The sequence below is a fragment of the Salminus brasiliensis genome, chromosome 3 (genome assembly GCF_030463535.1).
Source record: "Salminus brasiliensis chromosome 3, fSalBra1.hap2, whole genome shotgun sequence".
NCBI lineage: Eukaryota > Metazoa > Chordata > Actinopteri > Characiformes > Bryconidae > Salminus > Salminus brasiliensis.
In genome coordinates this window covers 49221442-49245675 of record NC_132880.1, presented here as the reverse complement: position 1 = coordinate 49245675, position 24234 = coordinate 49221442, and the positions used below count along the sequence as shown (strand labels likewise).

Sequence of the window (24234 nt, the reverse complement as noted above, 5' to 3'; positions counted from 1 at the left end):
TACAGGCTTTGCCTACAGGCTGACTCCTTGCAGCAGCGTGTCAATTACGTCTAAGACCTTTTGTTTCTTCTTTGCCCCATTGCATGTACAGAGTGTGGATGGATAGGCGGTTTAGGGCTTGAAAGAGTCTTTCTGCAAGTCGCAGTGCAGCTGTTGTCCCTGGTGGTCTAGTGGCTAGGATTCGGCGCTCTCACCGCCGCGGCCCGGGTTCGATTCCCGGTCAGGGAAGTCCTCTGTTTCTTTTTGACAAAGTGGATGAGTCGGATTCTGTTGTGATTTGCCAAGCTTAGGGATTTAGCCTAATGACAAAGAAAATAAGATGTCCTTCGAGCCGGATTTGAACCAGCGACCTAAGGATGGCCATTTTAATACCTACAGTCCTCCGCTCTACCAACTGAGCTATCGAAGGCAACCGAACACACCCCTTGAAATGCAAGTCAAATGGGAACATGGAAATGCTGTATTGCTTTGTGCCATCAATCCACTTGATTAGCCTTGAGAAACTTGCTTTATATCAAAATCCTGGAGAGTGCAGCTGATCCATTGGACTACACAACTTGCAACTCAGGTATCAATTGCAGCAGAGTGCCTTGAGGACTTGATTTGTTTCAAAGCTGCACTTCATCTGATCTCCAAACAGAGGGCCCCGTACTCTGCTCAAGATGTTGAGTACAAAAGAAATACAGGCTTTGCCTTGAGAATCTTGCTTTAAATCAAAATCCTGGAGAGTGCAGCTGATCCATTGGACTTCACAACTTGCAACTCAGGTATCAATGGCAGCAGAGTGCCTTGAGGACTTGATTTGTTTCAAAGCTGCACTTCATCTGATCTCTAAACAGAGGGCCCTTACTCTGCTCAAGATGTTGAGTGGAAAAGAAATACAGGCTTTGCCTACAGGCTGACTCCTTGCAGCAGCGTGTCAATTACGTCTAAGACCTTTTGTTTCTTCTTAGCCCCATTGCATGTACAGAGTGTGGATGGATAGGCGGTTTAGGGCTTGAAAGAGTCTTTCTGCAGGTCGCAGTGCAGCTGTTGTCCCTGGTGGTCTAGTGGCTAGGATTCGGCGCTCTTACCGCCGCGGCCCGGGTTCGATTCCCGGTCAGGGAAGTCCTCTGTTTCTTTTTGACAAAGTGGATGAGTCGGATTCTGTTGTGATTTACCAAGCTTAGGGATTTAGCCAAATGACAAAGAAAATAAGATGTCCTTCGAGCCGGACTTGAACCAGCGACCTAAGGATGGCCATTTTAACACCTACAGTCCTCCGCTCTACCAACTGAGCTAACGAAGGCAACCGAACACACCCCTTGAAATGCAAGTCAAATGGGAACATGGAAATGCTGTATTGCTTTGTGCCATCAATCCACTTGATTAGCCTTGAGAAACTTGCTTTGAATCAAAATCCTGGAGAGTGCAGCTGATCCATTGGACTACACAACTTGCAACTCAGGTATCAATTGCAGCAGAGTGCCTTGAGGACTTGATTTCTTTCAAAGCTGCACTTCATCTGATCTCTAAACAGAGGGCCCTTACTCTGCTCATGATGTTGAGTGGAAAAGAAATACAGGCTTTGCCTACAGGCTGACTCCTTGCAGCAGCGTGTCAATTACGTCTTAGACCTTTTGTTTCTTCTTAGCCCCATTGCATGTACAGAGTGTGGATGGATAGGCGGTTTAGGGCTTGAAAGAGTCTTTCTGCAGGTAGCAGTGCAGCTGTTGTCCCTGGTGGTCTAGTGGCTAGGATTTGGCGCTCTCATCGCCGCGGCCAGGGTTCGATTCCCGGTCAGGGAAGTCGTCTGTTTCTTTTTGACAAAGTGGATGAGTCGGATTCTGTTGTGATTTGCCAAGCTTAGGGATTTAGCCAAATGACAAAGAAAATAAGATGTCCTTCGAGCATGATTTGAACCAGCGACCTAAGGATGGCCATTTTAATACCTACAGTCCTCCTCTCTACCAACTGAGCTATCGAAGGCAACTGAACACACCCCTTGAAATGCAAGTCAAATGGGAACATGGAAATGCTGTATTGCTTTGTGCCATCAATCCACTTGATTAGCCTTGAGAAACTTGCTTTGAATCAAAATCCTGGAGAGTGCAGCTGATCCATTGGACTACACAACTTGCAACTCAGGTATCAATTGCAGCAGAGTGCCTTGAGGACTTGATTTCTTTCAAAGCTGCACTTCATCTGATCTCTAAACAGAGGGCCCTTACTCTGCTCATGATGTTGAGTGGAAAAGAAATACAGGCTTTGCCTACAGGCTGACTCCTTGCAGCAGCGTGTCAATTACGTCTTAGACCTTTTGTTTCTTCTTAGCCCCATTGAATGTACAGAGTGTGGATGGATAGGCGGTTTAGGGCTTGAAAGAGTCTTTCTGCAGGTCGCAGTGCAGCTGTTGTCCCTGGTGGTCTAGTGGCTAGGATTCGGCGCTCTCACCGCCGCGGCCGGGTTCGATTCCCGGTCAGGGAAGTCCTCTGTTTCTTTTTGACAAAGTGGATGAGTCGGATTCTGTTGTGATTTGCCAAGCTTAGGGATTTAGCCAAATGACAAAGAAAATAAGATGTCCTTCAAGCCGGATTTGAACCAGCGACCTAAGGATGGCCATTTTAATACCTACAGTCCTCCGCTCTACCAACTGAGCTATCGAAGGCAACTGAACACACCCCTTGAAATGCAAGTCAAATGGGAACATGGAAATGCTGTATTGCTTTGTGCCATCAATCCATTTGATTAGCCTTGAGAAACTTGCTTTAAATCAAAATCCTGGAGAGTGCAGCTGATACATTGGACTACACAACTTGCAACTCAGGTATCAATTGCAGCAGAGTGCCTTGAGGACTTGATTTCTTTCAAAGCTGCACTTCATCTGATCTCCAAACAGAGGGCCCCGTACTCTGTTCAAGATGTTGAGTGCAAAAGAAATAGAGGCTTTGCCTTGAGAATCTTGCTTTAAATCAAAATCCTGGAGAGTGCAGCTGATCCATTGGACTTCACAACTTGCAACTCAGGTATCAATGGCAGCAGAGTGCCTTGAGGACTTGATTTGTTTCAAAGCTGCACTTCATCTGATCTCTAAACAGAGGGCCCTTACTCTGCTCATGATGTTGAGTGGAAAAGAAATACAGGCTTTGCCTACAGGCTGACTCCTTGCAGCAGCGTGTCAATTACGTCTTAGACCTTTTGTTTCTTCTTAGCCCCATTGCATGTACAGAGTGTGGATGGATAGGCGGTTTAGGGCTTGAAAGAGTCTTTCTGCAGGTCACAGTGCAGCTGTTGTCCCTCGTGGTCTAGTGGCTAGGATTCGGCGCTCTCACCGCCGCGGCCCGCGTTCGATTCCCGGTCAGGGAAGTCCTCTGTTTCTTTTTGACAAAGTGGATGAGTCGGATTCTGTTGTGATTTGCCAAGCTTAGGGATTTAGCCAAATGACAAAGAAAATAAGATGTCCTTCGAGCCGGATTTGAACCAGCGACCTAAGGATGGCCATTTTAATACCTACAGTCCTCCGCTCTACCAACTGAGCTATCGATGGCAACCGAACACACCCCTTGAAATGCAAGTCAAATGGGAACATGGAAATGCTGTATTGCTTTGTGCCATCAATCCACTTGATTAGCCTTGAGAAACTTGCTTTAAATCAAAATCCTGGAGAGTGCAGCTGATCCATTGGACTACACAACTTGCAACTCAGGTATCAATTGCAGCAGAGTGCCTTGAGGACTTGATTTCTTTCAAAGCTGCACTTCATCTGATCTCCAAACAGAGGGCCCCGTACTCTGCTCAAGATGTTGAGTGCAAAAGAAATACAGGCTTTGCCTTGAGAATCTTGCTTTAAATCAAAATCCTGGAGAGTCCAGCTGATCCATTGGACTTCACAACTTGCAACTCAGGTATCAATTGCAGCAGAGTGCCTTGAGGACTTGATTTGTTTCAAAGCTGCACTTCATCTGATCTCCAAACAGAGGGCCCCGTACTCTGCTCAAGATGTTGAGTGCAAAAGAAATACAGGCTTTGCCTTGAGAATCTTGCTTTAAATCAAAATCCTGGAGAGTGCAGCTGATCCATTGGACTTCACAACTTGCAACTCAGGTATCAATGGCAGCAGAGTGCCTTGAGGACTTGATTTGTTTCAAAGCTGCACTTCATCTGATCTCTAAACAGAGGGCCCTTACTCTGCTCAAGATGTTGAGTGGAAAAGAAATACAGGCTTTGCCTACAGGCTGACTCCTTGCAGCAGCGTGTCAATTACGTCTTAGACCTTTTGTTTCTTCTTAGCCCCATTGCATGTACAGAGTGTGGATGGATAGGCGGTTTAGGGCTTGAAAGAGTCTTTCTGCAGGTCGCAGTGCAGCTGTTGTCCCTGGTGGTCTAGTGGCTAGGATTCGGCGCTCTTACCGCCGCGGCCCGGCTTCGATACCCGGTCAGGGAAGTCCTCTGTTTCTTTTTGACAAAGTGGATGAGTCGGATTCTGTTGTGATTTACCAAGCTTAGGGATTTAGCCAAATGACAAAGAAAATAAGATGTCCTTCGAGCCGGATTTGAACCAGCGACCTAAGGATGGCCATTTTAACACCTACAGTCCTCCGCTCTACCAACTGAGCTATCGAAGGCAACCAAACACACCCCTTGAAATGCAAGTCAAATGGGAACATGGAAATGCTGTATTGCTTTGTGCCATCAATCCACTTGATTAGCCTTGAGAAACTTGCTTTGAATCAAAATCCTGGAGAGTGCAGCTGATCCATTGGACTACACAACTTGCAACTCAGGTATCAATTGCAGCAGAGTGCCTTGAGGACTTGATTTGTTTCAAAGCTGCACTTCATCTGATCTCTAAACAGAGGGCCCTTACTCTGCTCATGATGTTGAGTGGAAAAGAAATACAGGCTTTGCCTACAGGCTGACTCCTTGCAGCAGCGTGTCAATTACGTCTTAGACCTTTTGTTTCTTCTTAGCCCCATTGCATGTACAGAGTGTGGATGGATAGGCGGTTTAGGGCTTGAAAGAGTCTTTCTGCAGGTAGCAGTGCAGCTGTTGTCCCTGGTGGTCTAGTGGCTAGGATTTGGCGCTCTCACCGCCGCGGCCCGGGTTCGATTCCCGGTCAGGGAAGTCGTCTGTTTCTTTTTGACAAAGTGGATGAGTCGGATTCTGTTGTGATTTGCCAAGCTTAGGGATTTAGCCAAATGACAAAGAAAATAAGATGTCCTTTGAGCCGGATTTGAACCAGCGACCTAAGGATGGGCATTTTAATACCTACAGTCCTCCGCTCTACCAACTGAGCTATCGAAGGCAACCAAACACCCCCCTTGAAATGCAAGTCAAATGGGAACATGGAAATGCTGTATTGCTTTGTGCCATCAATCCACTTGATTAGCCTTGAGAAACTTGCTTTAAATCAAAATCCTGGAGAGTGCAGCTGATCCATTGGACTACACAACTTGCAACTCAGGTATCAATTGCAGCAGAGTGCCTTGAGGACTTGATTTCTTTCAAAGCTGCACTTCATCTGATCTCCAAACAGAGGGCCCCGTACTCTGCTCAAGATGTTGAGTGCAAAAGAAATACAGGCTTTGCCTTGAGAATCTTGCTTTAAATCAAAATCCTGGAGAGTGCAGCTGATCCATTGGACTTCACAACTTGCAACTCAGGTATCAATGGCAGCAGAGTGCCTTGAGGACTTGATTTGTTTCAAAGCTGCACTTCATCTGATCTCTAAACAGAGGGCCCTTACTCTGCTCATGATGTTGAGTGGAAAAGAAATACAGGCTTTGCCTACAGGCTGACTCCTTGCAGCAACGTGTCAATTACGTCTTAGACCTTTTGTTTCTTCTTAGCCCCATTGCATGTACAGAGTGTGGATGGATAGGCGGTTTAGGGCTTGAAAGAGTCTTTCTGCAGGTCGTAGTGCAGCTGTTGTCCCTGGTGGTCTAGTGGCTAGGATTCGGCGCTCTCACCGCTGCGGCCTGGGTTCGATTCCCGGTCAGGGAAGTCCTCTGTTTCTTTTTGACAAAGTGGATGAGTCGGATTCTGTTGTGATTTGCCAAGCTTAGGGATTTAGCCAAATGACAAAGAAAATAAGATGTCCTTCGAGCCGGATTTGAACCAGCAACCTAAGGATGGCCATTTTAATACCTACAGTCCTCCGCTCTACCAACTGAGCTATCGAAGGCAACCGAACACACCCCTTGAAATGCAAGTCAAATGGGAACATGGAAATGCTGTATTGCTTTGTGCCATCAATCCACTTGATTAGCCTTGAGAAACTTGCTTTAAATCAAAATCCTGGAGAGTGCAGCTGATCCATTGGACTACACAACTTGCAACTCAGGTATCAATTGCAGCAGAGTGCCTTGAGGACTTGATTTCTTTCAAAGCTGCACTTCATCTGATCTCCAAACAGAGGGCCCTTACTCTGCTCATGATGTTGAGTGGAAAAGAAATACAGGCTTTGCCTACAGGCTGACTCCTTGCAGCAGCGTGTCAATTACGTCTTAGACCTTTTGTTTCTTCTTAGCCCCATTGCATGTACAGAGTGTGGATGGATAGGCGGTTTAGGGCTTGAAAGAGTCTTTCTGCAGGTCTCAGTGCAGCTGTTGTCCCTGGTGGTCTAGTGGCTAGGATTCGGCGCTCTCACCGCGGCGGCCGGGGTTCGATTCCTGGTCAGGGAAGTCCTCTGTTTCTTTTTGACAAAGTGGATGAGTCGGATTCTGTTGTGATTTGCCAAGCTTAGGGATTTAGCCAAATGACAAAGAAAATAAGATGTCCTTCGAGCCGGATTTGAACCAGCGACCTAAGGATGGCCATTTTAATACCTACAGTCCTCCACTCTACCAACTGAGCTATCGAAGGCAACCGAACACACCCCTTGAAATGCAAGTCAAATGGGAACATGGAAATGCTGTATTGCTTTGTGCCATCAATTCACTTGATTAGCCTTGAGAAACTTGCATTAAATCAAAATCCTGGAGAGTGCAGCTGATCCATTGGACTACACAACTTGCAACTCAGGTATCAATTGCAGCAGAGTGCGTTGAGGACTTGATTTCTTTCAAAGCTGCACTTCATCTGATCTCCAAACAGAGGGCCCCGTACTCTGCTCAAGATGTTGAGTGCAAAAGAAATACAGGCTTTGCCTTGAGAATCTTGCTTTAAATCAAAATCCTGGAGAGTGCAGCTGATCCATTGGACTTCACAACTTGCAACTCAGGTATCAATGGCAGCAGAGTGCCTTGAGGACTTGATTTGTTTCAAAGCTGCACTTCATCTGATCTCTAAACAGAGGGCCCTTACTCTGCTCATGATGTTGAGTGGAAAAGAAATACAGGCTTTGCCTACAGGCTGACTCCTTGCAGCAGCGTGTCAATTACGTCTTAGACCTTTTGTTTCTTCTTAGCCCCATTGCATGTACAGAGTGTGGATGGATAGGCGGTTTAGGGCTTGAAAGAGTCTTTCTGCAGGTCGCAGTGCAGCTGTTGTCCCTGGTGGTCTAGTGGCTAGGATTCGGCGCTCTCACCGCTGCGGCCTGGGTTCGATTCCCGGTCAGGGAAGTCCTCTGTTTCTTTTTGACAAAGTGGATGAGTCGGATTCTGTTGTGATTTGCCAAGCTTAGGGATTTAGCCAAATGACAAAGAAAATAAGATGTCCTTCGAGCCGGATTTGAACCAGCGACCTAAGGATGGCCATTTTAATACCTACAGTCCTCCACTCTACCAACTGAGCTATCGAAGGCAACTGAACACACCCCTTGAAATGCAAGTCAAATGGGAACATGGAAATGCTGTATTGCTTTGTGCCATCAATCCACTTGATTAGCCTTGAGAAACTTGCTTTATATCAAAATCCTGGAGAGTGCAGCTGATCCATTGGACTACACAACTTGCAACTCAGGTATCAATTGCAGCAGAGTGCCTTGAGGACTTGATTTCTTTCAAAGCTGCACTTCATCTGATCTCCAAACAGAGGGCCCCGTACTCTTCTCAAGATGTTGAGTGCAAAAGAAATACAGGCTTTGCCTTGAGAATCTTGCTTTAAATCAAAATCCTGGAGAGTGCAGCTGATCCATTGGACTTCACAACTTGCAACTCAGGTATCAATGGCAGCAGAGTGCCTTGAGGACTTGATTTGTTTCAAAGCTGCACTTCATCTGATCTCTAAACAGAGGGCCCTTACTCTGCTCATGATGTTGAGTGGAAAAGAAATACAGGCTTTGCCTACAGGCTGACTCCTTGCAGCAGCGTGTCAATTACGTATTAGACCTTTTGTTTCTTCTTAGCCCCATTGCATGTACAGAGTGTGGATGGATAGGCGGTTTAGGGCTTGAAAGAGTCTTTCTGCAGGTCACAGTGCAGCTGTTGTCCCTGGTGGTCTAGTGGCTAGGATTCGGCGCTCTCGCCGCCGCGGCCAGGGTTCGATTCCCGGTCAGGGAAGTCCTCTGTTTCTTTTTGACAAAGTGGATGAGTCGGATTCTGTTGTGATTTGCCAAGCTTAGGGATTTAGCCAAATGACAAAGAAAATAAGATGTCCTTCGAGCCGGATTTGAACCAGCGACCTAAGGATGACCATTTTAATACCTACAGTCCCCCGCTCTACCAACTGAGCTATCGAAGGCAACCGAACACACCCCTTGAAATGCAAGTCAAATGGGAACATGGAAATGCTGTATTGCTTTGTGCCATCAATCCACTTGATTAGCCTTGAGAAACTTGCTTTAAATCAAAATCCTGGAGAGTGCAGCTGATCCATTGGACTACACAACTTGCAACTCAGGTATCAATTGCAGCAGAGTGCCTTGAGGACTTGATTTCTTTCAAAGCTGCACTTCATCTGATCTCCAAACAGAGGGCCCCGTACTCTGCTCAAGATGTTGAGTGCAAAAGAAATACAGGCTTTGCCTTGAGAATCTTGCTTTAAATCAAAATCCTGGAGAGTGCAGCTGATCCATTGGACTTCACAACTTGCAACTCAGGTATCAATGGCAGCAGAGTGCCTTGAGGACTTGATTTGTTTCAAAGCTGCACTTCATCTGATCTCTAAACAGAGGGCCCTTACTCTGCTCATGATGTTGAGTGGAAAAGAAATACAGGCTTTGCCTACAGGCTGACTCCTTGCAGCAGCGTGTCAATTACGTCTTAGACCTTTTGTTTCTTCTTAGCCCCATTGCATGTACAGAGTGTGGATGGATAGGCGGTTTAGGGCTTGAAAGAGTCTTTCTGCAGGTCGCAGTGCAGCTGTTGTCCCTGGTGGTCTAGTGGCTAGGATTCGGCGCTCTCACCGCTGCGGCCTGGGTTCGATTCCCGGTCAGGGAAGTCCTTTGTTTCTTTTTGACAAAGTGGATGAGTCGGATTCTGTTGTGATTTGCCAAGCTTAGGGATTTAGCCAAATGACAAAGAAAATAAGATGTCCTTCGAGCCGGATTTGAACCAGCGACCTAAGGATGGCCATTTTAATACCTACAGTCCTCCGCTCTACCAACTGAGCTATCGAAGGCAACCGAACACACCCCTTGAAATGCAAGTCAAATGGGAACATGGAAATGCTGTATTGCTTTGTGCCATCAATCCACTTGATTAGCCTTGAGAAACTTGCTTTAAATCAAAATCCTGGAGAGTGCAGCTGATCCATTGGACTACACAACTTGCAACTCAGGTATCAATTGCAGCAGAGTGCCTTGAGGACTTGATTTCTTTCAAAGCTGCACTTCATCTGATCTCCAAACAGAGGGCCCTTACTCTGCTCATGATGTTGAGTGGAAAAGAAATACAGGCTTTGCCTACAGGCTGACTCCTTGCAGCAGCGTGTCAATTACGTCTTAGACCTTTTGTTTCTTCTTAGCCCCATTGCATGTACAGAGTGTGGATGGATAGGCGGTTTAGGGCTTGAAAGAGTCTTTCTGCAGGTCGCAATGCAGCTGTTGTCCCTGGTGGTCTAGTGGCTAGGATTCGGCGCTCTCACCGCCGCGGCCGGGGTTCGATTCCCGGTCAGGGAAGTCCTCTGTTTCTTTTTGACAAAGTGGATGAGTCGGATTCTGTTGTGATTTGCCAAGCTTAGGGATTTAGCCAAATGACAAAGAAAATAAGATGTCCTTCGAGCCGGATTTGAACCAGCGACCTAAGGATGGCCATTTTAATACCTACAGTCCTCCGCTCTACCAACTGAGCTAACGAAGGCAACCGAACACACCCCTTGAAATGCAAGTGAAATGGGAACATGGAAATGCTGTATTGCTTTGTGCCATCAATCCACTTGATTAGCCTTGAGAAACTTGCTTTAAATCAAAATCCTGGAGAGTGCAGCTGATCCATTGGACTACACAACTTGCAACTCAGGTATCAATTGCAGCAGAGTGCCTTGAGGACTTGATTTCTTTCAAAGCTGCACTTCATCTGATCTCCAAACAGAGGGCCCCGTACTCTGCTCAAGATGTTGAGTGCAAAAGAAATACAGGCTTTGCCTTGAGAATCTTGCTTTAAATCAAAATCCTGGAGAGTGCAGCTGATCCATTGGACTTCACAACTTGCAACTCAGGTATCAATGGCAGCAGAGTGCCATGAGGACTTGATTTCTTTCAAAGCTGCACTTCATCTGATCTCCAAACAGAGGGCCCTTACTCTGCTCATGATGTTGAGTGGAAAAGAAATACAGGCTTTGCCTACAGGCTGACTCCTTGCAGCAGCGTGTCAATTACGTCTTAGACCTTTTGTTTCTTCTTAGCCCCATTGCATGTACAGAGTGTGGATGGATAGGCGGTTTAGGGCTTGAAAGAGTCTTTCTGCAGGTCGCAGTGCAGCTGTTGTCCCTGGTGGTCTAGTGGCTAGGATTCGGCGCTCTCACCGCCGCGGCCGGGGTTCGATTCCCGGTCAGGGAAGTCCTCTGTTTCTTTTTGACAAAGTGGATGAGTCGGATTCTGTTGTGATTTGCCAAGCTTAGGGATTTAGCCAAATGACAAAGAAAATAAGATGTCCTTCGAGCCGGATTTGAACCAGCGACCTAAGGATGGCCATTTTAATACCTACAGTCCTCCGCTCTACCAACTGAGCTATCGAAGGCAACCGAACACACCCCTTGAAATGCAAGTCAAATGGGAACATGGAAATGCTGTATTGCTTTGTGCCATCAATCCACTTGATTAGCCTTGAGAAACTTGCTTTAAATCAAAATCCTGGAGAGTGCAGCTGATCCATTGGACTACACAACTTGCAACTCAGGTATCAATTGCAGCAGAGTGCCTTGAGGACTTGATTTCTTTCAAAGCTGCACTTCATCTGATCTCCAAACAGAGGGCCCCGTACTCTGCTCAAGATGTTGAGTGCAAAAGAAATACAGGCTTTGCCTTGAGAATCTTGCTTTAAATCAAAATCCTGGAGAGTGCAGCTGATCCATTGGACTTCACAACTTGCAACTCAGGTATCAATGGCAGCAGAGTGCCTTGAGGACTTGATTTGTTTCAAAGCTGCACTTCATCTGATCTCTAAACAGAGGGCCCTTACTCTGCTCATGATGTTGAGTGGAAAAGAAATACAGGCTTTGCCTACAGGCTGACTCCTTGCAGCAGCGTGTCAATTACGTCTTAGACCTTTTGTTTCTTCTTAGCCCCATTGCATGTACAGAGTGTGGATGGATAGGCGGTTTAGGGCTTGAAAGAGTCTTTCTGCAGGTCGCAGTGCAGCTGTTGCCCCTGGTGGTCTAGTGGCTAGGATTCGGCGCTCTCTCCGCTGCGGCCTGGGTTCGATTCCCGGTCAGGGAAGTCCTCTGTTTCTTTTTGACAAAGTGGATGAGTCGGATTCTGTTGTGATTTGCCAAGCTTAGGGATTTAGCCAAATGACAAAGAAAATAAGATGTCCTTCGAGCCGGATTTGAACCAGCGACCTAAGGATGGCCATTTTAATACCTACAGTCCTCCGCTCTACCAACTGAGCTATCGAAGTCAACTGAACACACCCCTTGAAATGCAAGTCAAATGGGAACATGGAAATGCTGTATTGCTTTGTGCCATCAATCCACTTGATTAGCCTTGAGAAACTTGCTTTAAATCAAAATCCTGGAGAGTGCAGCTGATCCATTGGACTACACAACTTGCAACTCAGGTATCAATTGCAGCAGAGTGCCTTGAGGACTTGATTTCTTTCAAAGCTGCACTTCATCTGATCTCCAAACAGAGGGCCCCGTACTCTGCTCAAGATGTTGAGTGCAAAAGAAATACAGGCTTTGCCTTGAGAATCTTGCTTTAAATCAAAATCCTGGAGAGTGCAGCTGATCCATTGGACTTCACAACTTGCAACTCAGGTATCAATGGCAGCAGAGTGCCTTGAGGACTTGATTTGTTTCAAAGCTGCACTTCATCTGATCTCTAAACAGAGGGCCCTTACTCTGCTCATGATGTTGAGTGGAAAAGAAATACAGGCTTTGCCTACAGGCTGACTCCTTGCAGCAGCGTGTCAATTACGTCTTAGACCTTTTGTTTCTTCTTAGCCCCATTGCATGTACAGAGTTCGGATGGATAGGCGGTTTAGGGCTTGAAAGAGTCTTTCTGCAGGTCGCAGTGCCGCTGTTGTCCCTGGTGGTCTAGTGGCTAGGATTCGGCGCTCTCACCGCTGCGGCCGGGGTTCGATTCCCGGTCAGGGAAGTCCTCTGTTTCTTTTTGACAAAGTGGATGAGTCGGATTCTGTTGTGATTTGCCAAGCTTAGGGATTTAGCCAAATGACAAAGAAAATAAGATGTCCTTCGAGCCAGATTTGAACCAGCGACCTAAGGATGGCCATTTTAATACCTACAGTCCCCCGCTCTACCAACTGAGCTATCGAAGGCAACCGAACACACCCCTTGAAATGCAAGTCAAATGGGAACATGGAAATGCTGTATTGCTTTGTGCCATCAATCCACTTGATTAGCCTTGAGAAACTTGCTTTAAATCAAAATCCTGGAGAGTGCAGCTGATCCATTGGACTACACAACTTGCAACTCAGGTATCAATTGCAGCAGAGTGCCTTGAGGACTTGATTTCTTTCAAAGCTGCACTTCATCTGATCTCCAAACAGAGGGCCCCGTACTCTGCTCAAGATGTTGAGTGCAAAAGAAATACAGGCTTTGCCTTGAGAATCTTGCTTTAAATCAAAATCCTGGAGAGTGCAGCTGATCCATTGGACTTCACAACTTGCAACTCAGGTATCAATGGCAGCAGAGTGCCTTGAGGACTTGATTTGTTTCAAAGCTGCACTTCATCTGATCTCTAAACAGAGGGCCCTTACTCTGCTCATGATGTTGAGTGGAAAAGAAATACAGGCTTTGCCTACAGGCTGACTCCTTGCAGCAGCGTGTCAATTACGTCTTAGACCTTTTGTTTCTTCTTAGCCCCATTGCATGTACAGAGTGTGGATGGATAGGCGGTTTAGGGCTTGAAAGAGTCTTTCTGCAGGTTGCAGCGCAGCTGTTGTCCCTGGTGGTCTAGTGGCTAGGATTCGGCGCTCTCACCGCCGCGGCCCGGGTTGGATTCCTGGTCAGGGAAGTCCTCTGTTTCTTCTTGACAAAGTGGATGAGTCGGATTCTGTTGTGATTTGCCAAGCTTAGGGATTTAGCCAAATGACAAAGAAAATAAGATGTCCTTCGAGCCGGATTTGAACCAGCGACCTAAGGATGGCCATTTTAATACCTACAGTCCTCCGCTCTACCAACTGAGCTATCGAAGGCAACCGAACACACCCCTTGAAATGCAAGTCAAATGGGAACATGGAAATGCTGTATTGCTTTGTGCCATCAATCCACTTGATTAGCCTTGAGAAACTTGCTTTAAATCAAAATCCTGGAGAGTGCAGCTGATCCATTGGACTACACAACTTGCAACTCAGGTATCAATTGCAGCAGAGTGCCTTGAGGACTTGATTTCTTTCAAAGCTGCACTTCATCTGATCTCCAAACAGAGGGCCCCGTACTCTGCTCAAGATGTTGAGTGCAAAAGAAATACAGGCTTTGCCTTGAGAATCTTGCTTTAAATCAAAATCCTGGAGAGTGCAGCTGATCCATTGGACTTCACAACTTGCAACTCAGGTATCAATGGCAGCAGAGTGCCTTGAGGACTTGATTTGTTTCAAAGCTGCACTTCATCTGATCTCTAAACAGAGGGCCCTTACTCTGCTCATGATGTTGAGTGGAAAAGAAATACAGGCTTTGCCTACAGGCTGACTCCTTGCAGCAGCGTGTCAATTACGTCTTAGACCTTTTGTTTCTTCTTAGCCCCATTGCATGTACAGAGTGTGGATGGATAGGCGGTTTAGGGCTTGAAAGAGTCTTTCTGCAGGTTGCAGCGCAGCTGTTGTCCCTGGTGGTCTAGTGGCTAGGATTCGGCGCTCTCACCGCCGCGGCCCGGGTTGGATTCCTGGTCAGGGAAGTCCTCTGTTTCTTCTTGACAAAGTGGATGAGTCGGATTCTGTTGTGATTTGCCAAGCTTAGGGATTTAGCCAAATGACAAAGAAAATAAGATGTCCTTCGAGCCGGATTTGAACCAGCGACCTAAGGATGGCCATTTTAATACCTACAGTCCTCCGCTCTACCAACTGAGCTATCGAAGGCAACCGAACACACCCCTTGAAATGCAAGTCAAATGGGAACATGGAAATGCTGTATTGCTTTGTGCCATCAATCCACTTGATTAGCCTTGAGAAACTTGCTTTAAATCAAAATCCTGGAGAGTGCAGCTGATCCATTGGACTACACAACTTGCAACTCAGGTATCAATTGCAGCAGAGTGCCTTGAGGACTTGATTTCTTTCAAAGCTGCACTTCATCTGATCTCCAAACAGAGGGCCCCGTACTCTGCTCAAGATGTTGAGTGCAAAAGAAATACAGGCTTTGCCTTGAGAATCTTGCTTTAAATCAAAATCCTGGAGAGTGCAGCTGATCCATTGGACTTCACAACTTGCAACTCAGGTATCAATGGCAGCAGAGTGCCTTGAGGACTTGATTTGTTTCAAAGCTGCACTTCATCTGATCTCTAAACAGAGGGCCCTTACTCTGCTCATGATGTTGAGTGGAAAAGAAATACAGGCTTTGCCTACAGGCTGACTCCTTGCAGCAGCGTGTCAATTACGTCTTAGACCTTTTGTTTCTTCTTAGCCCCATTGCATGTACAGAGTGTGGATGGATAGGCGGTTTAGGGCTTGAAAGAGTCTTTCTGCAGGTCGCAGTGCAGCTGTTGCCCCTGGTGGTCTAGTGGCTAGGATTCGGCGCTCTCTCCGCTGCGGCCTGGGTTCGATTCCCGGTCAGGGAAGTCCTCTGTTTCTTTTTGACAAAGTGGATGAGTCGGATTCTGTTGTGATTTGCCAAGCTTAGGGATTTAGCCAAATGACAAAGAAAATAAGATGTCCTTCGAGCCGGATTTGAACCAGCGACCTAAGGATGGCCATTTTAATACCTACAGTCCTCCGCTCTACCAACTGAGCTATCGAAGTCAACTGAACACACCCCTTGAAATGCAAGTCAAATGGGAACATGGAAATGCTGTATTGCTTTGTGCCATCAATCCACTTGATTAGCCTTGAGAAACTTGCTTTAAATCAAAATCCTGGAGAGTGCAGCTGATCCATTGGACTACACAACTTGCAACTCAGGTATCAATTGCAGCAGAGTGCCTTGAGGACTTGATTTCTTTCAAAGCTGCACTTCATCTGATCTCCAAACAGAGGGCCCCGTACTCTGCTCAAGATGTTGAGTGCAAAAGAAATACAGGCTTTGCCTTGAGAATCTTGCTTTAAATCAAAATCCTGGAGAGTGCAGCTGATCCATTGGACTTCACAACTTGCAACTCAGGTATCAATGGCAGCAGAGTGCCTTGAGGACTTGATTTGTTTCAAAGCTGCACTTCATCTGATCTCTAAACAGAGGGCCCTTACTCTGCTCATGATGTTGAGTGGAAAAGAAATACAGGCTTTGCCTACAGGCTGACTCCTTGCAGCAGCGTGTCAATTACGTCTTAGACCTTTTGTTTCTTCTTAGCCCCATTGCATGTACAGAGTTCGGATGGATAGGCGGTTTAGGGCTTGAAAGAGTCTTTCTGCAGGTCGCAGTGCCGCTGTTGTCCCTGGTGGTCTAGTGGCTAGGATTCGGCGCTCTCACCGCTGCGGCCGGGGTTCGATTCCCGGTCAGGGAAGTCCTCTGTTTCTTTTTGACAAAGTGGATGAGTCGGATTCTGTTGTGATTTGCCAAGCTTAGGGATTTAGCCAAATGACAAAGAAAATAATATGTCCTTCGAGCCAGATTTGAACCAGCGACCTAAGGATGGCCATTTTAATACCTACAGTCCCCCGCTCTACCAACTGAGCTATCGAAGGCAACCGAACACACCCCTTGAAATGCAAGTCAAATGGGAACATGGAAATGCTGTATTGCTTTGTGCCATCAATCCACTTGATTAGCCTTGAGAAACTTGCTTTAAATCAAAATCCTGGAGAGTGCAGCTGATCCATTGGACTACACAACTTGCAACTCAGGTATCAATTGCAGCAGAGTGCCTTGAGGACTTGATTTCTTTCAAAGCTGCACTTCATCTGATCTCCAAACAGAGGGCCCCGTACTCTGCTCAAGATGTTGAGTGCAAAAGAAATACAGGCTTTGCCTTGAGAATCTTGCTTTAAATCAAAATCCTGGAGAGTGCAGCTGATCCATTGGACTTCACAACTTGCAACTCAGGTATCAATGGCAGCAGAGTGCCTTGAGGACTTGATTTGTTTCAAAGCTGCACTTCATCTGATCTCTAAACAGAGGGCCCTTACTCTGCTCATGATGTTGAGTGGAAAAGAAATACAGGCTTTGCCTACAGGCTGACTCCTTGCAGCAGCGTGTCAATTACGTCTTAGACCTTTTGTTTCTTCTTAGCCCCATTGCATGTACAGAGTGTGGATGGATAGGCGGTTTAGGGCTTGAAAGAGTCTTTCTGCAGGTTGCAGCGCAGCTGTTGTCCCTGGTGGTCTAGTGGCTAGGATTCGGCGCTCTCACCGCCGCGGCCCGGGTTGGATTCCTGGTCAGGGAAGTCCTCTGTTTCTTCTTGACAAAGTGGATGAGTCGGATTCTGTTGTGATTTGCCAAGCTTAGGGATTTAGCCAAACGACAAAGAAAATAAGATGTCCTTTGAGCCGGATTTGAACTAGCAACCTAAGGATGGCCATTTTAATACCTATAGTCCTCCGCTCTACCAACTGAGCTATCGAAGGCAACCGAACACACCCCTTGAAATGCAAGTCAAATGGGAACATGGAAATGCTGTATTGCTTTGTGCCATCAATCCACTTGATTAGCCTTGAGAAACTTGCTTTAAATCAAAATCCTGGAGAGTGCAGCTGATCCATTGGACTTCACAACTTGCAACTCAGGTATCAATGGCAGCAGAGTGCCTTGAGGACTTGATTTCTTTCAAAGCTGCACTTCATCTGATCTCTAAACAGAGGGCCCTTACTCTGCTCAAGATGTTGAGTGGAAAAGAAATACAGGCTTTGCCTACAGGCTGACTCCTTGCAGCAGCGTGTCAATTACGTCTAAGACCTTTTGTTTCTTCTTAGCCCCATTGCATGTACAGAGTGTGGATGGATAGGCGGTTTAGGGCTTGAAAGAGTCTTTCTGCAGGTCGCAGTACAGCTGTTGTCCCTGGTGGTCTAGTGGCTAGGATTTGGCGCTCTCACCGCCGCGGCCCGGGTTCGATTCCCGGTCAGGGAAGTCCTCTGTTTCTTTTTGACAAAGTGGGTGAGTCGGATTCTGTTGTGATTTGCCAAGCTTAGGGATTTAGCCAAATGACAAAGAAAATAAGATGTCCTTCGAGCCGGATTTGAACCAGCGACCTAAGAATGGCCATTTTAATACCTACAGTCCTCTGCTCTACCAACTGAGCTATCTAAGGCAACCAAACACACCCCTTGAAATGCAAGTCAAATGGGAACATGGAAATGCTGTATTGCTTTGTGCCATCAATCCACTTGATTAGCCTTGAGAAACTTGCTTTAAATCAAAATCCTGGAGAGTGCAGCTGATCCATTGGACTACACAACTTGCAACTCAGGTATCAATTGCAGCAGAGTGCCTTGAGGACTTGATTTCTTTCAAAGCTGCACTTCATCTGATCTCCAAACAGAGGGCCCCGTACTCTGCTCAAGATGTTGAGTGCAAAAGAAATACAGGCTTTGCCTTGAGAATCTTGCTTTAAATCAAAATCCTGGAGAGTGCAGCTGATCCATTGGACTTCACAACTTGCAACTCAGGTATCAATGGCAGCAGAGTGCCTTGAGGACTTGATTTGTTTCAAAGCTGCACTTCATCTGATCTCTAAACAGAGGGCCCTTACTCTGCTCAAGATGTTGAGTGGAAAAGAAATACAGGCTTTGCCTACAGGCTGACTCCTTGCAGCAGCGTGTCAATTACGTCTAAGACCTTTTGTTTCTTCTTAGCCCCATTGCATGTACAGAGTGTGGATGGATAGGCGGTTTAGGGCTTGAAAGAGTCTTTCTGCAGGTCGCAGTACAGCTGTTGTCCCTGGTGGTCTAGTGGCTAGGATTCGGCGCTCTCACCGCCGCGGCCCGGGTTCGATTTCCTGGTAAGGGAAGTCCTCTGTTTCTTTTTGACAAAGTGGATGAGTCGGATTCTGTTGTGATTTGCCAAGCTTAGGGATTTAGCCAAATGACAAAGAAAATAAGATGTCCTTCGAGCCGGATTTGAACCAGCAACCTAAGGATAGCCATTTTAATACCTACAGTCCTCCGCTCTACAAACTGAGCTATCGAAGGCAACCGAACACACCCCTTGAAATGCTAGTCAAATGGGAACATGGAAATGCTGTATTGCTTTGTGCCATCAATCCACTTGATTAGCCTTGAGAAACTTGCTTTAAATCAAAATCCTGGAGAGTGCAGCTGATCCATTGGACTACACAACTTGCAACTCAGGTATCAATTGCAGCAGAGTGCCTTGAGGACTTGATTTCTTTCAAAGCTGCACTTCATCTGATCTCCAAACATAGGGCCCCGTACTCTGCTCAAGATGTTGAGTGCAAAAGAAATACAGGCTTTGCCTTGAGAATCTTGCTTTAAATCAAAATCCTGGAGAGTGCAGCTGATCCATTGGACTTCACAACTTGCAACTCAGGTATCAATGGCAGCAGAGTGCCTTGAGGACTTGATTTGTTTCAAAGCTGCACTTCATCTGATCTCCAAACAGAGGGCCCCGTACTCTGCTCAGGATGTTGAGTGGAAAAGAAATCCAGGCTTGGCCTACAGGCTGACTCCTTGCAGCAGCGTGTCAATTACGTCTTAGACCTTTTGTTTCTTCTTAGCCCCATTGCATGTACAGAGTGTGGATGGATAGGCGGTTTAGGGCTTGAAAGAGTCTTTCTGCAGGTCGCAGTACAGCTGTTGTCCCTGGTGGTCTAGTGGCTAGGATTTGGCGCTCTCACCGCCGCGGCCCGGGTTCGATTCCCGGTCAGGGAAGTCCTCTGTTTCTTTTTGACAAAGTGGGTGAGTCGGATTCTGTTGTGATTTGCCAAGCTTAGGGATTTAGCCAAATGACAAAGAAAATAAGATGTCCTTCGAGCCGGATTTGAACCAGCGACCTAAGAATGGCCATTTTAATACCTACAGTCCTCTGCTCTACCAACTGAGCTATCTAAGGCAACCAAACACACCCCTTGAAATGCAAGTCAAATGGGAACATGGAAATGCTGTATTGCTTTGTGCCATCAATCCACTTGATTAGCCTTGAGAAACTTGCTTTAAATCAAAATCCTGGAGAGTGCAGCTGATCCATTGGACTACACAACTTGCAACTCAGGTATCAATTGCAGCAGAGTGCCTTGAGGACTTGATTTCTTTCAAAGCTGCACTTCATCTGATCTCCAAACAGAGGGCCCCGTACTCTGCTCAAGATGTTGAGTGCAAAAGAAATACAGGCTTTGCCTTGAGAATCTTGCTTTAAATCAAAATCCTGGAGAGTGCAGCTGATCCATTGGACTTCACAACTTGCAACTCAGGTATCAATGGCAGCAGAGTGCCTTGAGGACTTGATTTGTTTCAAAGCTGCACTTCATCTGATCTCTAAACAGAGGGCCCTTACTCTGCTCAAGATGTTGAGTGGAAAAGAAATACAGGCTTTGCCTACAGGCTGACTCCTTGCAGCAGCGTGTCAATTACGTCTAAGACCTTTTGTTTCTTCTTAGCCCCATTGCATGTACAGAGTGTGGATGGATAGGCGGTTTAGGGCTTGAAAGAGTCTTTCTGCAGGTCGCAGTACAGCTGTTGTCCCTGGTGGTCTAGTGGCTAGGATTCGGCGCTCTCACCGCCGCGGCCCGGGTTCGATTTCCTGGTAAGGGAAGTCCTCTGTTTCTTTTTGACAAAGTGGATGAGTCGGATTCTGTTGTGATTTGCCAAGCTTAGGGATTTAGCCAAATGACAAAGAAAATAAGATGTCCTTCGAGCCGGATTTGAACCAGCAACCTAAGGATAGCCATTTTAATACCTACAGTCCTCCGCTCTACAAACTGAGCTATCGAAGGCAACCGAACACACCCCTTGAAATGCTAGTCAAATGGGAACATGGAAATGCTGTATTGCTTTGTGCCATCAATCCACTTGATTAGCCTTGAGAAACTTGCTTTAAATCAAAATCCTGGAGAGTGCAGCTGATCCATTGGACTACACAACTTGCAACTCAGGTATCAATTGCAGCAGAGTGCCTTGAGGACTTGATTTCTTTCAAAGCTGCACTTCATCTGATCTCCAAACATAGGGCCCCGTACTCTGCTCAAGATGTTGAGTGCAAAAGAAATACAGGCTTTGCCTTGAGAATCTTGCTTTAAATCAAAATCCTGGAGAGTGCAGCTGATCCATTGGACTTCACAACTTGCAACTCAGGTATCAATGGCAGCAGAGTGCCTTGAGGACTTGATTTGTTTCAAAGCTGCACTTCATCTGATCTCTAAACAGAGGGCCCTTACTCTGCTCATGATGTTGAGTGGAAAAGAAATACAGGCTTTGCCTACAGGCTGACTCCTTGCAGCAGCGTGTTAATTACGTCTTAGACCTTTTGTTTCTTCTTAGCCCCATTGCATGTACAGAGTGTGGATGGATAGGCGGTTTAGGGCTTGAAAGAGTCTTTCTGCAGGTCGCCGTGCAGCTGTTGGCCCTGGTGGTCTAGTGGCTGGGATTCGGCGCTCTCACCGCCGCGGCCTGGGTTCGATTTCCGGTCAGGGAAGTCCTCTGTTTCTTTTTGACAAAGTGGATGAGTCGGATTCTGTTGTGATTTGCCAAGCTTAGGGATTTAGCCAAATGAGAAAGAAAATAAGATGTCCTTCGAGCCGGATTTGAACCAGCGACCTAAGGATGGCCATTTTAATACCTACAGTCCTCTGCTCTACCAACTGAGCTATCGAAGGCAACCAAACACACCCCTTGAAATGCAATTCAAATGGGAACATGGAAATGCTGTATTGCTTTGTGCCATCAATCCACTTGATTAGCCTTGAGAAACTTGCTTTAAATCAAAATCCTGGAGAGTGCAGCTGATCCATTGGACTACACAACTTGCAACTCAGGTATCAATTGCAGCAGAGTGCCTTGAGGACTTGATTTCTTTCAAAGCTGCACTTCATCTGATCTCCAAACAGAGGGCCCTGTACTCTGCTCAAGATGTTGAGTGCAAAAGAAATACAGGCTTTGCCTTGAGAATCTTGCTTTAAATCAAAATCCTGGAGAGTGCAGCTGATCCATTGGACTTCACAACTTGCAACTCAGGTATCAATGGCAGCAGAGTGCCTTGAGGACTTGATTTGTTTTAAAGCTGCACTTCATCTGATCTCCAAACAGAGGGCCCCGTACTCTGCTCAGGATGTTGAGTGGAAAAGAAATCCAGGCTTGGCCTACAGGCTGACTCCTTGCAGCAGCGTGTCAATTACGTCTTAGACCTTTTGTTTCTTCTTAGCCCTATGGCATGTACAGAGTGTGGATGGATAGGCGGTTTAGGGCTTGAAAGAGTCTTTCTCCAGTTCACAGTCTAGCTGTTGTCCCTGGTGGTCTAGTGGCTAGGATTCGACGCTCTCACCGCCGCGGCCGGGGTTTGGTTCCCGGGCAGGGAAGTCCTCTGTTCCTTTTTGACAAAGTGGATGAGTCGGATTCTGTTGTGATTTGCCAAGGTTAGGGATTTAACCAAATGACAAAGAAAATAAGATGTCCTTCGAGCCGGATTTGAACCAGCGAACTAAGGATGGCCATTTTAATACCTACAGTCCTCCGCTCTACCAACTGAGCTATCAAAGGCAACCAAACACACCCCTTGAAATGCAAGTCAAATGGGAACATGGAAATGCTGTATTACTTTGTGCCATCAATCCACTTGATTAGCCTTGAGAACCTTGCTTTAAATCAAAATCCTGGAGAGTCCAGCTGATCCATTGGACTTCACAACTTGCAACTCAGGTATCAATGGCAGCAGAGTGCCTTGAGGACTTGATTTCTTTCAAAGCTGCACTTCATCTGATCTCCAAACAGAGGGCCCCGTACTCTGCTAAAGATGTTGAGTGCAAAAGAAATACAGGCTTTGCCTTGAGAATCTTGCTTTAAATCAAAATCCTGGAGAGTGCAGCTGATCCATTGGACTTCACAACTTGCAACTCAGGTATCAATGGCAGCAGAGTGCCTTGAGGACTTGATTTGTTTCAAAGCTGCACTTCATCTGATCTCTAAACAGAGGGCCCTTACTCTGCTCATGATGTTGAGTGGAAAAGAAATACAGGCTTTGCCTACAGGCTGACTCCTTGCAGCAGCGTGTCAATTACGTCTTAGACCTTTTGTTTCTTCTTAGCCCCATTGCATGTACAGAGTGTGGATGGATAGGCGGTTTAGGGCTTGAAAGAGTCTTTCTCCAGTTCACAGTCTAGCTGTTGTCCCTGGTGGTCTAGTGGCTAGGATTCGACGCTCTCACCGCCGCGGCAGGGGTTTGGTTCCCGGGCAGGGAAGTCCTCTGTTCCTTTTTGACAAAGTGGATGAGTCGGATTCTGTTGTGATTTGCCAAGGTTAGGGATTTAACCAAATGACAAAGAAAATAAGATGTCCTTCGAGCCGGATTTGAACCAGCGAACTAAGGATGGCCATTTTAATACCTACAGTCCTCCGCTCTACCAACTGAGCTATCAAAGGCAACCAAACACACCCCTTGAAATGCAAGTCAAATGGGAACATGCAAATTCCTTGTATGGGTAACATACTTGGTGAAATAAAGAGATTCTGATCTGATTCTGATTCTGAAATGCTGTATTACTTTGTGCCATCAATCCACTTGATTAGCCTTGAGAACCTTGCTTTAAATCAAAATCCTGGAGAGTCCAGCTGATCCATTGGACTTCACAACTTGCAACTCAGGTATCAATGGCAGCAGAGTGCCTTGAGGACTTGATTTCTTTCAAAGCTGCACTTCATCTGATCTCCAAACAGAGGGCCCCGTACTCTGCTAAAGATGTTGAGTGCAAAAGAAATACAGGCTTTGCCTTGAGAATCTTGCTTTAAATCAAAATCCTGGAGAGTGCAGCTGATCCATTGGACTTCACAACTTGCAACTCAGGTATCAATGGCAGCAGAGTGCCTTGAGGACTTGATTTGTTTCAAAGCTGCACTTCATCTGATCTCTAAACAGAGGGCCCTTACTCTGCTCATGATGTTGAGTGGAAAAGAAATACAGGCTTTGCCTACAGGCTGACTCCTTGCAGCAGCGTGTCAATTACGTCTTAGACCTTTTGTTTCTTCTTAGCCCCATTGCATGTACAGAGTGTGGATGGATAGGCGGTTTAGGGCTTGAAAGAGTCTTTCTGCAGGTAGCAGTTCAGCTGTTGTCCCTGGTGGTCTAGTGGCTAGGATTCGGTGCTCTCACCGCCGCGGCCCGGGTTCGATTCCCGGTCAGGGAAGTCCTCTGTTTCTTTTTGACAAAGTGGATGAGTCGGATTCTGTTGTGATTTGCCAAGCTTAGGGATTTAGCCAAATGACAAAGAAAATAAGATGTCCTTCGAGCCGGATTTGAACCAGCGACCTAAGGATGGCCATTTTAATACCTACAATCCTCCGCTCTACCAACTGAGCTATCGAAGGCAACCAAACATACCCCTTGAAATGCAAGTCAAATGGGAACATGGAAATGCTGTATTGCTTTGTGCCATCAATCCACTTGATTAGCCTTGAGAAACTTGCTTTAAATCAAAATCCTGGAGAGTGCAGCTGATCCATTGGACTA

At 46.4% G+C, this 24234-nt stretch overlaps 18 non-coding genes across 18 annotated transcripts; 5 read left to right on the top strand and 13 right to left on the bottom strand.

Annotated features, from left to right (window-relative positions):
• The first annotated feature begins 156 nt into the window (after positions 1 to 156).
• trnae-cuc (transfer RNA glutamic acid (anticodon CUC)) lies at positions 157 to 228 on the top strand. Its single transcript has one exon. It is a non-coding gene; the product is annotated as a tRNA-Glu (tRNA).
• Positions 229 to 322: 94 nt separating this feature from the next.
• Positions 323 to 409, bottom strand: trnay-gua (transfer RNA tyrosine (anticodon GUA)). The gene is given in 2 exon segments: positions 323 to 358; positions 373 to 409. It is a non-coding gene; the product is annotated as a tRNA-Tyr (tRNA).
• A 2151-nt stretch (positions 410 to 2560) lies between these two features.
• On the bottom strand, positions 2561 to 2647 carry trnay-gua (transfer RNA tyrosine (anticodon GUA)). Its single transcript is given in 2 exon segments — positions 2561 to 2596; positions 2611 to 2647. It is a non-coding gene; the product is annotated as a tRNA-Tyr (tRNA).
• Positions 2648 to 4517: 1870 nt separating this feature from the next.
• trnay-gua (transfer RNA tyrosine (anticodon GUA)) lies at positions 4518 to 4604 on the bottom strand. Its single transcript is given in 2 exon segments — positions 4518 to 4553; positions 4568 to 4604. It is a non-coding gene; the product is annotated as a tRNA-Tyr (tRNA).
• A 427-nt stretch (positions 4605 to 5031) lies between these two features.
• Positions 5032 to 5103, top strand: trnae-cuc (transfer RNA glutamic acid (anticodon CUC)). The gene has a single exon. It is a non-coding gene; the product is annotated as a tRNA-Glu (tRNA).
• A 973-nt stretch (positions 5104 to 6076) lies between these two features.
• trnay-gua (transfer RNA tyrosine (anticodon GUA)) lies at positions 6077 to 6163 on the bottom strand. The gene is given in 2 exon segments: positions 6077 to 6112; positions 6127 to 6163. It is a non-coding gene; the product is annotated as a tRNA-Tyr (tRNA).
• Positions 6164 to 6756: 593 nt separating this feature from the next.
• On the bottom strand, positions 6757 to 6843 carry trnay-gua (transfer RNA tyrosine (anticodon GUA)). The gene is given in 2 exon segments: positions 6757 to 6792; positions 6807 to 6843. It is a non-coding gene; the product is annotated as a tRNA-Tyr (tRNA).
• A 792-nt stretch (positions 6844 to 7635) lies between these two features.
• On the bottom strand, positions 7636 to 7722 carry trnay-gua (transfer RNA tyrosine (anticodon GUA)). The gene is given in 2 exon segments: positions 7636 to 7671; positions 7686 to 7722. It is a non-coding gene; the product is annotated as a tRNA-Tyr (tRNA).
• A 1671-nt stretch (positions 7723 to 9393) lies between these two features.
• trnay-gua (transfer RNA tyrosine (anticodon GUA)) lies at positions 9394 to 9480 on the bottom strand. The gene is given in 2 exon segments: positions 9394 to 9429; positions 9444 to 9480. It is a non-coding gene; the product is annotated as a tRNA-Tyr (tRNA).
• A 1472-nt stretch (positions 9481 to 10952) lies between these two features.
• On the bottom strand, positions 10953 to 11039 carry trnay-gua (transfer RNA tyrosine (anticodon GUA)). Its single transcript is given in 2 exon segments — positions 10953 to 10988; positions 11003 to 11039. It is a non-coding gene; the product is annotated as a tRNA-Tyr (tRNA).
• A 2550-nt stretch (positions 11040 to 13589) lies between these two features.
• Positions 13590 to 13676, bottom strand: trnay-gua (transfer RNA tyrosine (anticodon GUA)). Its single transcript is given in 2 exon segments — positions 13590 to 13625; positions 13640 to 13676. It is a non-coding gene; the product is annotated as a tRNA-Tyr (tRNA).
• A 792-nt stretch (positions 13677 to 14468) lies between these two features.
• On the bottom strand, positions 14469 to 14555 carry trnay-gua (transfer RNA tyrosine (anticodon GUA)). The gene is given in 2 exon segments: positions 14469 to 14504; positions 14519 to 14555. It is a non-coding gene; the product is annotated as a tRNA-Tyr (tRNA).
• Positions 14556 to 17105: 2550 nt separating this feature from the next.
• Positions 17106 to 17192, bottom strand: trnay-aua (transfer RNA tyrosine (anticodon AUA)). Its single transcript is given in 2 exon segments — positions 17106 to 17141; positions 17156 to 17192. It is a non-coding gene; the product is annotated as a tRNA-Tyr (tRNA).
• Positions 17193 to 17619: 427 nt separating this feature from the next.
• Positions 17620 to 17691, top strand: trnae-cuc (transfer RNA glutamic acid (anticodon CUC)). Its single transcript has one exon. It is a non-coding gene; the product is annotated as a tRNA-Glu (tRNA).
• A 1688-nt stretch (positions 17692 to 19379) lies between these two features.
• On the top strand, positions 19380 to 19451 carry trnae-cuc (transfer RNA glutamic acid (anticodon CUC)). The gene has a single exon. It is a non-coding gene; the product is annotated as a tRNA-Glu (tRNA).
• A 1853-nt stretch (positions 19452 to 21304) lies between these two features.
• trnay-gua (transfer RNA tyrosine (anticodon GUA)) lies at positions 21305 to 21391 on the bottom strand. The gene is given in 2 exon segments: positions 21305 to 21340; positions 21355 to 21391. It is a non-coding gene; the product is annotated as a tRNA-Tyr (tRNA).
• Positions 21392 to 23839: 2448 nt separating this feature from the next.
• On the top strand, positions 23840 to 23911 carry trnae-cuc (transfer RNA glutamic acid (anticodon CUC)). The gene has a single exon. It is a non-coding gene; the product is annotated as a tRNA-Glu (tRNA).
• Positions 23912 to 24005: 94 nt separating this feature from the next.
• trnay-gua (transfer RNA tyrosine (anticodon GUA)) lies at positions 24006 to 24092 on the bottom strand. Its single transcript is given in 2 exon segments — positions 24006 to 24041; positions 24056 to 24092. It is a non-coding gene; the product is annotated as a tRNA-Tyr (tRNA).
• Positions 24093 to 24234: the final 142 nt, after the last annotated feature.